We start from the raw sequence: 16,819 nt of genomic DNA, 5'->3' as shown, positions 1-16,819 counted from the left end.
AGTGAAGAGTATCTGGGGGGGTTACTGAAATTAATTATCTTCCAGTTGTGCACTCTGATTAGAACCTGCCATAGAAGGCATCAGAGACTCTACCATGTTATGAACTATATCACTACAAATCACACAGGTGCAGACAGAAAATAGCCTGGGGAATGCCAAAAAATATGATCAGGCTTGAGAGATATGTCAGTAAGAAGCTTGATTCCCAACTATTGATGGATGGAGACAAATTTCTGTGGGCAGCTGAATGTGGAATATAATAGTAGCCGAGTATATCACTTGGTCTCTGAAATTTTGATCAATTGAAGTAAATGGTTTCAGAAATACCACAACAAATGTACTAGTCTTGATTGAGACATGGGTTCCTGAGTGGCCCTGAGCCCATATATTTTTGGAAATGCTTTCTGTGGAAAAAAAATATTAAAACACTTCAAAATTTCCTTCTCTCCTCCCAGCAAGTTCACAATCCTTATGATATTCACCTCTCTTGTTGCCCAATACAACTATCCCTCCTGGAACTTAACTGCTGATGTTGGCTCAAATGTATTTCCTCACACTAAACAAACTACTCTTATCACTGAACTACAATGAATAATATGAAAAAAAATCTTCCTTGTGTATAAATAGAGAAAGTCAAGTTATGGCCATTCCCTCAGGACTGTGTAAAATCCTAACTCAATAACATGGTATATTTTGAGTTGAGAATCAAGCAAGGAAGTTCTTGTTTCGTTAATGGTATCTCCGGAGTCTCTCTTAACCTATCTATCACTCATTAACTAGACAGCGATGAAGTGAAAGACATTGATCTGTCAATACAGCAGAAATTCCTGGATTGACAAAAGGTAGTTGCTTTTGAGCACATTTTAACATAATTTTCCCAGTTATTGGCATTTGTCAATGGTCTCACTTACTGTATAATACTGTGTTGGCTGGTAATTAATGAATTCCCATGCTATTTACAGCGTGGAAGCTTCCATGTTGATTGTGACTAGCGCATGCAGTAAATGCTCATGCACGTTATCACAAATGAAGGGGCTAGAGGGGCTGAAGTAACATTCTGTTTTATAACAATGTCACCTCACCTTTGATCTGTACTCTATGCTTAAACTCTAGTGAAAGCAAATAGGTGATATTAAAACTCTCAATCATGAAAGATATCATCTGTATATTGGTAATTTGTTCAATGTGGCATAGGGTTCGAAGAACCTGAAGCATCACCTATCCTTGATTTTCACAGATGCTGCATGACCCGCTGAGTTACTCTAGCACTTTATGTCTATCTTTGTAACGGTCAGTGCTATTTTATCAAGGTACATGATGGCACAGCATACCAGCATCTCTAAAAAGATAAAACACAGATTTTCACATTTTTAGAATGATTAATATTACAAAAAGATCACTAAAGTTTAAAAAAACGAGTTAATTAAATTTGGCACATGCACTTAAACAGCCTATAAGACGGCGATTGGTCAAAAGTATAAATAGCAAGGAACGATATGTGTCTAAAAAATAATGCACTAGTTATAGTTATGTAAATGCATACAATCAGGTTAAGATTCATTTCATTAACTAATAATTGTATCAAATGGGATTAATCTAAATATATTCCACCAATTTACACAAGTTAATGAGGTGACTATCCCAGAAAAGCAAGAGAAACAATGATGTAAAATATCTCGACCCTAAAGGGCCTGTCCCACGATGCGAGTTCACCCAAGAGCTCTCCCGAGTTTAAAAAAAATCAAACTCGTGGTACCTTATCACGAGTATTTTTTTACTCTTGGAAATTTTTCACATTGTTGAAAAAACTTCACGAGTTTCTACGTTTCCCGAGTGCCTGCCGTTGGCATTACGAGCCGCTACGAGACATCCACGAGCTCCGACGTACATTATACGTACTTACCACGAGTTTTTTTTTTTTTAAACTCGGGAGAGCTCTTGGGTGAACTCGCATCGTGGGACAGGCCCTTAAATAGTGGAGTAACTCAGTGGGTCAGGCAGCACCTCTGGAGAACAAGGATAGGTGATGTTTTGGGTCGGGACCCCAAAGAAGGGTCTTGACCCGAAACGTCACCTATCCTTGTTTTCTTGTGTTCCCACATATTCAACTCCCCCAGCAATAAATCAAATCATGGAATCATTCCTGAGGAAACAACGAACAGCAGATGCCGATTAATACACAAAAGGACAAAAAGTGCTGGAGTAACTCAGTGGGTCAGGCAACATCTCTGGAAAAAATGGATAAGTCTGAAGAAGGGTCTTAACCCGAAACGCCACCTATCTTTGTTTTCCAGAGATGCTGCCTGATCCATTGGACACCAGCCCTTTGTGTCCTTTTGTTTAAACCAGCATCTGCAGTTTCTTGTTTCTACATGTAAAATATCTCACTACAGTATATGACAATGAATTGCAAGTTTCACCTTTATAGTTTTATAGGCATCAAACAGACTCAAATGACATTATTGCCTCCATTTTACATTGGGTTGAATAATAGACGGGCTCTGTACTTGAGGTGCAGTATCAATTGCTACAGGTTTCCAATTTTTTTAATGTTAAGACATGGAATCATGGATGATCCTAAACAGCAAACATTAAATGTGATTATTGCAGTATTTACATACAATGGAAATTATTGCCTTTAGACAATCCAAGTGCAGCAGTAGAACAAGCTGGATGTATAAATCATCAAATACAAAGCTCAATAACTCAAGAAGACCTAGTGGCCCTCAGGTGTTGTTTCTCATGGGTTCTCATCCCAGGGTTTTCACTTTAACACATTTTGTTTAAAACCTAAGTAATAGTAGGTCATATCAAGCATTAAGAGTGTTTTATTGTCATATGTCCCAGATAGTACAATGACATTCTTACTTGCAGCAGCACAACAGAATATGTATATTCATATAATATATTAGTGGGATTAATTGGGAAAAAAAACAATCTCCAATTCCCCATTTCAATACATTCTTTAAACTACTTTATGTGCCTGTTCCCACCATGGCTGGAAACAGACTGTGGAAAGATTGTTGTAAACTATAATGCTCATTTTGTTTTCAACATAGTCAGGATGTAATGCTGACTCACTACATTATTAGCACATATTCTTTAGACATTGAATCATTTCCCTTTGTTTATATCAAATTTATGCCTAGTTTTCTGAGCCATAACAGCATTTTAATATTCCTTCTTTGGAATAATATTAGCACATAATTTTTCACTGAATAATATTGTCCCAGAAAGTTATTTATCACATGTGTGGGTTTCCTCAGCCTGATTTTTACATTGCCGTCGCTGTTGTTGTCACAAGAGTGTTTCTATCTTCATAAAGTCATCTTTGATCTTGGCAATATCAACCAAACAGTGACGGAATTCACTACCACCTGGAGAGCATCCAACAAAGTATTTGGCCTTCTTAGGAAAGGTGTTTTTAAAGACCAAAACTTAGAACCTGATATCAACCTTATGGTCTACCGGTCCACAGGGCCAGCTCACAGCCTCCCTGCCCAGTTGACCAGAAATTCCTGAAAATACACAGCAGGTCAAGCAGCATCTACGGAGAGAGAAACAGAGTTAATGTTTGATGCCCCTTCATAAAAAAATCTAACTGCATTAAATTTGATCTGCCATTGTTCTTTGTTTAATCCAAATTATGCAGTACTGTGTATTATCTAGTGATATTATCTAACACTATCAGCTTATTATCTACTGATATAAATAAAGTTCGAGAAATAGTCATTAATGCAAACTAAAACAACATTATTGCATATTGATCAACAGGTGGTTAAAGCAGTACAAATTCTTCCCCTATTACTAGTGGCTAAATGCACATTTAAGTAACTTTCAGAGGCAGAGTTCAGCATACATTTATTTCAATAAAATTCATGGGATAGAAGTCTGACCTCAAACTCTTGCACTACAAATAAGTTTAGTTTAGTTTAGAGATATAGCGTGGAAACAGCCCTTCAGCCCACCGAGTCCACACCTACCAGCGATCCCCGCACACTAACACTATCCTCCACACACTTGGGACAATTTTACACATACACCAAGAAAAATAACCTACAATCCTGTACATCTTTCGAGTGTGGTAGGAAACTAAAGATTGCGGAGAAAACTCACGCGGTCACGGGGAGAATGTACAAACTCAATACAGACCGCACCCGTAGTCGGGATCAAACCCGGGTCTCTGGCGCTGCAAGCGCTGTAAGGCAGCAACTCTACCGCTGTGCCACCGTGCCGCCCAAGTCTTTAACCCAAATAACTGCAGACAACTGTTGGCCCCAAGTAAACATTGCTGAAATGGCTAAGTGTTAATTTCAAAGGGGATTGAGGATTCTGAACAGGCTATAAATAAGCATGTCGTATCAAAGCAAAGTAAGACATAAAGTGCTGGAGTAACTCAGTGGCTCAGGCAGCATCCCCGTAGAATATGGATAGGTCACATTCCGAGTCGGGATCCTTCTTCAGACAGATACAGAGCATAGTAATGATCAGCAGTATTAAAATGTGTAAATACAACCCCCCAAACAATAATTCCTAAGTTCAGGCTCATAAGAGATAGGAGCAGAATTAGGCCATTCAGCCCATTAAGTCTACTCCGCCATTCAATCATGGCAGATCTGTCTTTCCCTCTTAACATTCTCCTGCCTTCTCCCCATAACCCCTGACAGCCATACTAATCAAGAATGTATCTAACTCTGCCTTAAAAATATTAATTGACTGCCTCCACAGATTTCTGTGGCAATGAATTCCACAGATTCATCAGTCACCACCATCTGACAAAAGAAATTCCGCCTCATTTCCTTCCTAAAGGAACATCTTTTAATTCTGAAGTTATGACCTCTGGTCTTAGACTCTCCACATTCACTCTATCCAGGCCTTTCACTATTTGGTAAGTTTCAATGAGGTACCCCCTCATCCTTCTAAACTCCAGCAAGTAGAAGCCCAGTGCTGTCAAATGTTCATAATATGTTAAAAGTAAAATAAATCCTTTTTCAAATAATCTCTGTTTTAGAAACTTATTACCTACTGATATAAAAATAGTTTACTTTAGTTTACTTTAAGCAAGAATTATGCCAGTCTGAAGAAGGGTCCCGACCCAAAGCATTGCCTATCTGTTCCCTTCACAAATGCTACCTGACCCACTGAGTTTCTCCAGCACTTTGTGTTTTGCTCAAGATTCCATCATCTGCAGTTCCTTCTGTCTCTGGTTATTATATCGTCGTTGAGATATGTAGTTTTTCAGACATTTTGCAGTTAAGCATTCATAAGTGTCTGGAATCTACATCTTTTCTATTGTTGATCTTTAGATATGGTGGCGGTGAATGCAAAAAATAATATGGACAGTCGAGGTACATCTTTTCATTGAGAACAATTGTGGGACGTATATTTTTTAAATCTTGAAGTTGCTTACAGTTTTATGGTGTAAAGATGGTGAAAGCCATAATTTTGCTTTCCTTATGGCTGCAAAATGCAGATATAATCTTATTAAAGCATGCAGAATTGCTAATGATGTTAAAACATTTAACCAAGAAATGGACTTCAAATGAAACATTGTGACACTCGAAACAGCAGCAATAGATTTGATTGAGTAAAATAGATTTATTATTGATAATTCCTCTTAAAGCAACAAGGGAAGTGATGTTAAAAGGAAAACAACATTCTGGAACATGAAAGAAACAACTGGATATGTGTGTGGGACAGTGAGTGATGTCGCAGGATGGTGAATTAATTTGTACTAATTAGTCCTCCTCATCTCTGTTTATTCGCTGTACCAGTATAGCGAATTATTTACACTAAACCACACAACCAGGCTTTGAATAGCGCACCCTTAACATGTGCTTTCACCAAGGTATGCCATCAAGAGGCTCATGTGGATTTGACAATTATCATGGTTGTCTCAGATTTTCTAGAGACTCACATTCTTAGACTTGTAATCATGCAGTCAGGTTCTGATAAGTCCACATGGCAAGGGATGTCTACTGCAAATTTGTGTGGGGTGAATAGTTTGTCACGGTTTGCATCTCATGTTATGTGTGAATGACAATTTTGATACTTTGAATAATATGACTAATATAGTCTCAATGCTGAAGAGCATCAACTTCTCTTGGAAAGGGCAGAAGAAGGAAAGGAATGAATAATTGATTATCTGAGATGTTTCAAATTTGAAATGCTTCGTGGACAGAGTTTTCATCAAGTCTGTGGTGCAACCCTGAATATGCAATCCTGGCTTACGAGAACAGTGACTCCAAGCCAGCGTGTACAACATGACAGTCAATTGTATACATAGTGTGATTAACCAATTGTCTTTCCTTTATAGAAATCTCAGTAGTAATTTAAAATATGTGCGATGAGATTACATTCTTTGATAATGCGGTGTGGTTGTTTTATACTCAACTTTTCTACCATTAACATTTTGATACATGTACACTGTTTATCTTCTGCTACCCAAACCACCGAGAGCCTAATACTTGTCAATTTGTGTCTCATGACACTAATGATTATGCATTACTTTCTATTGAGTCATGATTTTGCTTTTGCCAGTACTTTAAGTTCCAAGCTGGCCAGTTTCCACAGCAGGGTTTTGGCACACTTTGAGAACGTATTGGATGGATGTGGTGTTATTGCAATCTAATTGCTCTTCCAAGCTTCCTTTACTATGCATTAGATGTTGGGTATCCATAAGTCAATAAGTTCATATATCATAGGAGCAGAAGTAGGCCATTCGCCCCATCGAGTCGACTCCGCCATTCAATCGTGCCTGATCTATCTTTCCCTTTCAACCCCATTCTCGCATCTAATCCTTATAACCCTTGATTACCGTACTAATCAAAAAATCTGTCAATCTCCACTTTAAAAATACCCAATGACTTGGCCTCCACTGCTGTTAGTGTATCCTTTCAGGTGGCTGTAAACCAAAATGAAAGCAGATCATTGACAGTGACTGATGTGTGAAATTCATCATCACATTCCTCTCAATTTAATCGTAAAATCTCTAAATCAGTCCGGTGGTGCCTGAGATCCCACATGGCCGCACGAGAAGGAATTTTGAGAAAATGTTATCCTGGACATTAGATATACTGCAGAATTGAATCTTAACAAAGCCCCATATTTCTAAATGCCGCACTGGTAAAGCTCTTGCGTAATTTAGTTCCTGCTGCTTAATGCTCATAGCTTGCACACTCAGAGAAATACAGGACACATTCAGTGTTGTCACTGTGGAACCAATCTAAACAGAGTCATACATGGTGAAAACAGGCCCTTTGGACCAATATGCCCACAACGATCAACATGTCCCATTCACACTCTCCCACCTGTTTGCATTTGGCCCATATCCCTCTAAACCTATCCAACCATGTCTACATTTTTCTCAAATATTGCAAATGTACCTGCCTCAACTACCTCCTCCGGAAGCTCGTTCCATACGCACACCAGAAAAGGTGTAGAAAAGGTCACCCCTTATCTATATTACTAAATCTCTGATCTTGACCGCTTTTGGAAGACTGTGCTGCGATTTCCGAGAGAACGCCGCCACCTACGGCCGTCATTTTTGGCCACCTCGCTCAGAGTCCCCCTCCGCCATATGAGTGTGGAGGACTTTTTCCGTCGATGAAAAATGAGAGAGATATTAATGTTTTTACAAAATTCCCCATTCTCTCTGCTGCCCCCGCTGGCGGCAAGGGGAGGGACTATAAAACCAGGAAGTGTCGTGCCTCATTCAGTCTCTGCCAGACCAGGAAGCGAGAAGGTCACGGCTCTCTGAGCTGCAAATAACACTGAACGCACGTCTACTCCACGGTGAGTCCCCTCGATGCGGCTGTAAAGTGGCTGCAGCCCTTTTTAACAAGTTTGTGTTCACAAAATGAATTTTGGTTGTCGGGTGTCTGCAGCCCAATTGTTTGCCTCACCTTTTTTTTAACATGTTTGTGTTCACAAAATTAATTTTGGTTGTCGGGTGTCTGCGGCCCAATTGTTTGCCTTGCCTTTTTTAACAAGTTTGTGTTCACAAAATTAATTTTGGTTGTCGTGTGGCTGCAGCCCAATTGTTTGCCTTGGCTTGGCTTTTAAAATCGTTGCAAGAGTTGGATGCCTGCCCAAGCATCCATACGGCCCACAATGTCTATACTAGCCCTCTGGAAACCAGCACCTTCAGCCCGCAACGCCCATACTAGGGCAACAGACAGCCCCCTCCACTGGCGAGCAGTATTGGAATTGGTGGAGGTGGAATATTGCGTTGGTGACCAGCCCTCCCGTGTGATGCTGGGACCCAACGGGTCCCACTTAGACTAGTGTTCCTATAAAATCTTCCCCCCCCCCCCTCACCTTAAACCTATGTCCTCTGGTTCTTGGTTCTCCGACTCTGGGCAAGAGACTCTGCGTGTTTACCTGATCTATTCCTCTCATGATATTGTACACCTCCGTGACATTGCCACTCACTCTCTCGCGTTCCAAGAAATAGAGTTCTACCTGCTTAACCTTTCCCTATAGCTCAGCCCTACAAGTCCTGACAACATTCTGGTAAATCTTCTCTGCACCCTTCCCAGCTTGACAACATCTTTCCGATAACATGATCCCCAAAGTTGAACTCAATACTGTAAATGCCCACGAAAGATTAAGGCCCCACAATCTGAAGCAGAACATTTTTTGTTTGTGGTTAAAGGGGACCCAACTTTACCCCCATCATTTTACCTCACTGCCAATGTCATCAGGTTAATCTCAGCCCCATCCTCTCCCCAACACAACCTTGTCATCTCTCCAACGGACTACCATTTTACTCTCTGTGTAAAAATACTTGCCCCGCACATCTCCATTAAACTTTCCCCCTCTCAGCTTATAGCTCTGCCCTCGAGTATTAGACATTTTCTACTCTGAGAAAAGGGTTCTGACTGTCTACCCTATCTATGCCTCTCATAATTTTATAACCTTCTTTCATGTCTCCCCTCAACCTCTGACGTTTCCGGTCAGGACACTTTTTCAGACTCTGAGTCGGAAGGAGTCTGAAGAAGGGTCCCAATCCAGAACATCACCTATCCCGCAGAGAGTGTACCTATCTCGCAGAGAGTGTACCTATCTCGCAAAGAGTGTACTCTCCAAAGAGTGACCCACTGAGTTACTCCAGCACTTTGTGTTATCATCAAATTTCCAGCATCTGCAGATTCCTCTTAATATTTTGCAAGCTTCAATCTAATTATCCCTTCATATTTTAAAAGATCTTTGAAAGATTATTCCTCATATTTTAATCCTGGGAGTCCTTATATCATATATTTCTGATGTGCTCCCACCAAGGCCTGTAATAGCTTCAATGGTGAAGTGGTTCATTGGAACTTTATTGTCACATGAACCGAGGTATTGTGAAATTCCTTTCTGGCAAACAGTTCAATACAAGTATTATTATCTATAAAGACATCTTAGATACAGTACGTGTATAGAAGTAGTAGACTGAGACGGTATATAAGAGTCGCCAGGTTTGGCACCATTTTCAAGTCCCGATCGTTGTAAATGCAGAGTTGTTAACCTGGCCATGAAAACCCATTATCCTGGCAGTTTTGCAAGGTCAGCCTGAAAAAGCATAGCCGTGGGTGTCCTCCGTACAGCTGCAGGTCACGTCCGGCCCACATGCTCAGTCCTTTGTAGACCAAGGTAACCTAAACTTCTCACAACATTCCAGGTGCACTGAAATGTCTACCCTCTCATCTTCCAACATAAGGCCTTAATTCAATCAACTGTCTTTGATTATTTTTTCCATACCAGTTCATGACATTTTATTGTTCAGTGTACATAGATACCAACTGACTCTGGAGCTCAACTGCTTCTTGTCCCCTCCACTGAGAGAATACTATTTTCCTTCCTTTTAGGTGCAAGGGGAAAACCTCACAATGAATACACAGAAAATTATCTGCCACATTTATTTCACATTTGCTTAATCTTTTAATACCTTTGTAAATTGATGGTTCTACATACACTGCCTCGGATATTGCCCAAGCTCGTGCCGTCATATAAATTTTATTATGTGACTTTCAACTCCATTATTTAGTTCAGTAATAAATATTGTGAACAATTCCAGCCCCAACACAGACCTATCCAAGAAACCATTAATCCTATCTTGCCAGTTTGAGTACCTGGTTTGCGTCTCCCATTGCTCAACCACTTTCCCAGTCAGGTCAATCATTTAACTTCACTTCCACGAGCTATAACTTTGCCGAACAATCTCTTATGAGAGACTTTATCAAATGCCTTCCTGACATCAACTGAAAGCATACCCATGTCCACTATTTTAGTCACCTCATTAAAACCATCAGTCCGCAAGAACCTATCTTTAACAAATTCATCTGGCTCTCTCTGATCAACTAAATGTTTTCAAGGTGTTAAAATATGTATTCCCATGTGCTCCAAAGTGTGAAAGAGGTTAAAGCTGCAAAATGTGTATTCAATTGCTTTAATGCCATTTTGCTATGTAACTCTTTGGTAAGATCCAATTTAATGTTAATTTCAATTACATTTGCATTCTTTCCAACAAAAATCTCTAAATGCAAATTCTAGTCAAATGGAAAGTAAAACAAGAGCTTCATGTAATTATGAAATCATATCCTTTTACATTACTGTGTGATATTTCCCTTTATGTTTAAGGAACAATCTATTCAATGTACCAAGTACATGTAATGATTCCTTACCAGATATTCAATACTAATATGTTGTAAGAAAAGCAAATTATGAAAAAATAAGTTCAATCATTATTTATCAAGCTTCCTTTTTTTGGTCATATGTTTGTGCACTGTTGTCACTGTGGAACCATTGTATACATAGAGTCATACAGCATGGAAACAGGCCTTGGCCCAACTTAAGTTGGACAGATTGCCTAAATTGTTCAAATGCAAACATACCCAGATCCAAAGATATCCAGATAGCAGATTCACAAATGTGACCCAAACATTATAGTTTGGAACAAATACAGAAAATGTCAGAAATACTCAGTAGGTTGGACAGCATCTTTGGGGAGAGATACAGTCAACATTTCAGTTCAATGATCCTTCATCAAAACATCTTAATATTTCCACCATGGCCTGTAGAAAATCTCCCGTGGTGTCTTTCTCTACATCCCTTTTTGAAATTATCATTTATATGATGTTGAACAGTCAGCACAGTGACGCAGCAGTGGAGTTGCTGCCTTGCAGCATCAGAGACCCAGGTTTGATCCTGACCATGGGTGCTGTCTGTACGGAGTTTCTAGGTTCTCTCCATGACCTGCGTGAGTTTTCTCCAGGTGCTCCGGTTTCCACCCACACTCCAAATACACACAGGTTTGTTGGTTAATTGGCAATGGTAAGTTGTTCCTAGTGTGTAGGATGGTATATTAGTGTATGGGATGATCACTGGTCGGCATGGACTCGGTGGGCCGAAGGGCCTGTATCGGAGCTGTATATCTAAATTCCAAAGTCTAAAGTAAACTAAAAGCAATTATTGATTTGAACTGTGGACTCTATTTTCTCTCTCGACAGATGAATAGTTTCAGCATTTTCTGTTTTGGTTTTAGATTCCCAGCTTCTGCAAGTCTTTTGCTTCAAGTGTTAGTTTAGGAGATGGGAGAGAAAGTCAGTTTTCTTTTAAAGCAGAAATGTGAATGAATGAATCAATAAGTTTATTGGCCAAGTATTCACATGCAAGGAATTTGCTTTGGTGCTCCGCTCGCAAGTAACAACACGACATACAGTAACCATTAAGAATGACACATAAAACTTTAAACATTAATAATAAAACATTACAGTTTAAACATGTGAATGAAATAAAATACCAGAGCAAAAGGAGGCTACAGATTTTTGGTTATTGAGTAGAGCTACTACTCGTGGAAGAAAGTTGTTTTTAGATCAGGCTGTGGCAGCTTTGACAGTCCGGAGTCGCCTTCCAGAGGGAAGTGCTTCAGTTTGTGGCCAGGGTGATAGGGGTCTGAGATGATCTTATCCACTCGCTTCCTGGCCCTTGCAGTGTACAGTTCATTAATGGAGGGAAGGTTGCAGTCAATGGAGGGAAGGTTCTCAGCTGATCGGACGATTCGCTGCAGCCTCCAGATGTCGTGCGTGGTGGCTCAGCCAAACCAGACCTTGATGGAGAAGGTGAGGACAGACTCTACGATGGCAGTATATAATTGGACCATCATTGCCTGTGGCAGGTAGACAAAAATGCTGGAGAAACTCAGCGGGTGTAGCAGCATTTACGGAGCGAAGGAAATAGGCAACGTTTCGGGCCGAAACCCTTCTGGCAGATTGTGTTTTCTCAGCTGGGAAATGTTTGGGAAAAATTTCAAGGATGAGCTCAATCCCTACTTGATAACATGTAACATTCTTACTGACTCCTATGAATTCCTGGTAAATTGAAAGTGGAGACAAAGCATTTGGGACCATATTGAGATCCTCAAGCCCATGAATTGGAAACACCAAGAAGCCTTGTGCAATTAGCAAAAGAAAATCCACACCTCAGATTACCCACCTACTGCTCACCTACTCCCTACCCCATCTAGAAATAGTCTGCCTTTCCAACCTCATGCTCATTAACCTTATCAGAGCCCACAGTACCCTAGAGTTGAAGCAAGTCATTCTTGATCCCAAAAGGATAGCTCGGGATTTAGAATGTGTAATTCTGTAAACTCTTCAAGATAAAATGCATAAATACACCACTAATTTCTCAGCAAACCTGCAGATGGGGCATAAATATGGCCTTGCCAATGCTTCCCACATCTCAAGGAGTTTTTGTTTTAATGCTTCTAGCCATGATTTGTCCTTCAAAAATGTTACTGGCATATTTGTTTGAGGAAGTCAATGAGGCTGTGGCCATTATATTTGAAAAAAATGAACATTTAATTATTCCTGATAATTTTAAGCTATATTTAAAAGGTAGCTTTTTTAATTTAACATTAATTTCTTCTTCAGTTTGGTTTCTTAATTGTTGCACGATTTAAAGTATTAAGAGGTTAATGTGCTTTCATGGCTTTTATTATATAAATGAGAATTCAAAGGGGATGTAGGAAAATACACCTAGGGAGTCCTTCACCTGGCATTGAGGGAAATATCAAAATGTTCTTTTATTCATAGTGTAAAGCCTTTATAATTTGCTCCTGAAATGCATTTTGAATTCATGGTTCTCCTTTGTGACATTCATGTATTCTTGTCTTACATAAATAAATCTTTTGCCCCAAAAAATCTGAAATATTTTAAAAGGATATTTATGAAAACATCAAGAATTTTGATGCTGTATTAGAAATATATTGAATGCATAAATTATGCTTTTAATTGATGACTGGCAGTGAGGTGACAGTGAGGTGTCGGGCAATAATACGATTGAGCCTTTTGATAATACCATAAAATGAAAAAAGAGAAGAGACTTGAACAAATGATAAATGCCAACCAATTCATGGGTTGACATTCATGGGTTGGATGGCTCTATTTCCCTCCATAGCAGGAAGAAAAAACACTTTGCCTTTCACTGTGACCTAAAGGGCCTGTCCAACTTGGGCAACCTAATCTGCGAATTCTGGCGAGTTTGCCCTCAACTCATACTCGCAGCATGGTCGACACGAGGTCGTAGGACTTCGTAACTCTCCTTCATGCTCGAGAGTGGTCTCCGCGTACTCGAGGCCTCTGCTAGGTCGCGGCGTTTATTTTCAATATGTTAAAAAATGCCCGCGAGTAAAAAAAAAGTCGCCATGGAAATAAATCGATACATTTTTTACTCGTAGGTTTAATCTTGGTAGGTCATCGTAGGTCGGCAAGTTAGTTGTAGGTAGTCGAGGGTAGTTGAAGGTAGTCGTAGATAGTCTTCATCATAGTCGAAGGAAGGTCGAAGGGAGGTCGAAGGAGATTGAAGGAGGTCATCTTCACTTTCCACTATTCGGTGTCCCATTTTCCCGAAGTTAGTCATAGCTAGTCGTAGCTAGTCGTAGCTAGTCGAAGCTGGTCTTCAACATAGTTGAAGGAGGTCGAAGGAGGTTTTCTACATAGTCGAAGAAGGTCTTCAACATGTCATTTTTTCAAACTCTTCTAAACTCGCCAATTAGGTCGCCCAAGTGGGACAGCCCCTTAAGTGCATTTCCTGGGTTCCTGCAAGTAGGTCTCGTGTGTTATTTGTGTCATTTCTATATAGTTAATCCTCAGGAGTGGTGATGGGGTGGGGGTGAGGGAGGGAGTTGGTGCAAAGTTAGTAAGCATTCATATGCTGCTGCCATACTTAAATTGCTGTAGAATTATATAGTGGTATGGTCATAGTTATCTAAAGAGCTGCGGTGTTGAAATCAAGAGAATTAACTCTGGAAAGGCTTTGGAAGATAACAGAATCCCCAAGTTTGGACACTTACATAAAGAATTTGCTTCAGTCTGAAATGGGGCAGAATTCAGATATTTGACTGAAGGAGGGAGGACAAACATTACAGGCCCAGTTGAGGAAGGTGGTGACTGGGACTATCTGCAACTTCTGCACAGCATGTCAGAACATCTTCAATAACCTCACCAGGTTAGCTGTGGTAAGAGAAGAAAAAAAACTCTACTTATTTTGCTATACTTGTTTGAATCTCAGGGTCATTTATGGGCCTGTCCCACTCAGGCGACATTTTTAGGCGACTGCATGAGACTATGGATTTGCCACATGGTCGCCACATGTTCGCGGGTGGTTGCCGGGGAGTCGCCTTCATGGTCATGAGGAGTTCCCGCATTTTGGGAACTAGTCGCGGCATCATTATGGTCGCCGAGAATTTTCAACATGTTGAAAAATTAGCTGCGACTAGAATGAAGTCGCCATGGAGATAAGCGAGAATTCTCAAGCCGTAGGTGGGTCGCTAGGAGGTCCTAATGGGTTGCCAGGAGGTTGAAGGTTCTCGGAGGTTCTCGTAGGTTGTAGTCGGTGCTGACCGGTGAAATTCATTGGCTCATTGGGGGAAAAAAAAATGTAAGCAGTAGTTTTCAGAACCAAGGAACCGACCGGTAATGTTAAATGTCCGTCTTCTCCCCCCACCTCCCCCCCTCTTTTAAAGGACTTGCCATAGACTGTGCTTTAGCTGTCTTAATTACAATGCCAACCTTCCTGTTCATCGCGGTGTGTGTCTGTATCACCTTGGCTTTGCACCGTGAGACAGCGCTCCCCGCTTGCCCCGTGCCCCACCTTTGCGATGTGTTTGCGTGTTTGTGTGTGTGTGTGTATGTGTTCCTCTCTGACAGTCACCGTTCCAGTTCCCGGTTTTTCAGGTGACTGCCAACAACTTGACAGGCCTGAAAGATCGCCTAAGTGGGACAGGCCTTAGGGAGGCACGGTAGTAGAGTGGTAGAGTTGCTGCCTTGCAGTGCCAGAGACCTGGATTCAATCCTGGTGAGGGATGATGTCCAGACAGATGTTTGTACATTCTCCCCGTGACCTTATGGGTTTTCCCTGGGTTCAACGATTTCCTCCCATACTTCAGAGACATACAGGTTTGTTGGTTATTTAGCTTTCGGTACAGATTGTAAAATGTCCCTAGTGTGTAAGATAGTGCTAGTGTATGGGGATCGCTGGTCGGCACGGACTCGGTGGTTATGAAGAGAGCCAAGTATCAATTAATGTTCAGAAACAAGACTGTAATAACAGGAATGATATTGCAATGGGAATGGTTCAAGTGTGTCTAAAGTATAGGTATAAAACTTGCTCACTGATAACACTTAGCTGGCAGAGAGTTTGCAGTAACCTCTGGAAGTAGATTCTGTTGGTTTTGTGTAATTCTTTTGGGGGCATTCAATAAGTTCTTGGCGAATCACAACATTTGATAGCAAGCAATGGACCACAAAATGCAGACAACCTGGATGACTTGTTTTGAGGACCCAGATCTACAATGAACATTAAGAATATTTGTGTAGTGCAATCAGGTTATTGATAAGTTTCACAGAACAGTGCACCATTGGGTCAAAGTTCAGCAAGTTCTAGGAAAGCATTCCAGGAATATCAAATGTTACTGCAGAGGGTGCTAGGGATCCCTGATCAACCTGTTGGACATTTGCCCTCTGCACACAAATAATCATGCTATAGTGAAATGTCCCAATATGGTATTCCCTGCCAGGATAAAGTGTGAACCTATTTTTAAAAAGTAGTAGAGTTAGTAGAAAATTAAGAAGTTAAGAAAGTTAGTAGAGTTCTCAAGACTGTGGAGGCCAAGGCAGTAGATATGTTTAACATAGAAACATAGAAATATAGAATTTAGGTGCAGGAGTAGGCCATTCGGCCCTTCGAGCCTGCACCGCCATTCAATAAGATCATGGCTGATCATCCAACTCAGTATCCCGTACCTGCCTTCTCTCCATACCCTCTGATCCCCTTAGCCACAAGGGCCACATCTAATTCCCTCTTAAATATAGCCAATGAACTGGCCTCGACTACCCTCTGTGGCAGGGAGTTCCAGAGATTCACCACTCTCTGTGTGAAAGTTCTTCTCATCTCGGTTTTAAAGGATTTCCCCCTTATCCTTAAGCTGTGACCCCTTGTCCTGGACTTCCCCAACATCGGGAGCAATCTTCCTGCATCTAGCCTGTCCAACCCCTTAAAAATGTTGTAAGTTTCTATAAGATCCCCTCTCAATCTCCTAAATTCTAGAGAGTATAAACCAAGTCTATCCAGTCTTTCTTCATAAGACAGTCCTGACATCCCAGGAATCAGTCTGGAATCAATCAGTTTAAGGTAGAGATAGATCGATTCTTGATTAATGCAGGTGTCTGAGATTATGAGGAGAAGGCAGGAGAATGGGGTTAGGAGGGAGAGATAGATCAGCCATGATTGAATGGCGGAGAAGACTTGATGGGCTGAAGGGCCTAGTTCTACT

At 40.7% G+C, this 16,819-nt stretch overlaps 1 protein-coding gene and 1 long non-coding RNA gene across 4 annotated transcripts in view; one reads left to right on the top strand and one right to left on the bottom strand.

Moving 5' to 3' along the window:
* Nucleotides 1-16,819, top strand: part of zfhx4 (zinc finger homeobox 4) — a 326,096-nt gene that overhangs the window by 27,947 nt on the left and 281,330 nt on the right. The gene's annotated exons all lie outside the window — the stretch shown is intronic.
* LOC116972017 overlaps nt 1,146-16,819 on the bottom strand; it is a 51,154-nt gene continuing 35,480 nt past the window's right edge. The window contains exons 3-4 of the long non-coding RNA XR_004411696.1: nt 3,457-3,547; nt 1,146-1,339 (exon numbers count right to left, since the gene is read on the bottom strand). This is a non-coding gene — a long non-coding RNA (uncharacterized LOC116972017). The remainder of the gene's footprint in view (nt 1,340-3,456; nt 3,548-16,819) is intronic.

This window comes from Amblyraja radiata, chromosome 4 (genome assembly GCF_010909765.2).
Source record: "Amblyraja radiata isolate CabotCenter1 chromosome 4, sAmbRad1.1.pri, whole genome shotgun sequence".
NCBI lineage: Eukaryota > Metazoa > Chordata > Chondrichthyes > Rajiformes > Rajidae > Amblyraja > Amblyraja radiata.
The sequence above is the reverse complement of the archived record's forward strand: the minus strand, read 5'-3'. Positions and strand labels throughout refer to the sequence as shown.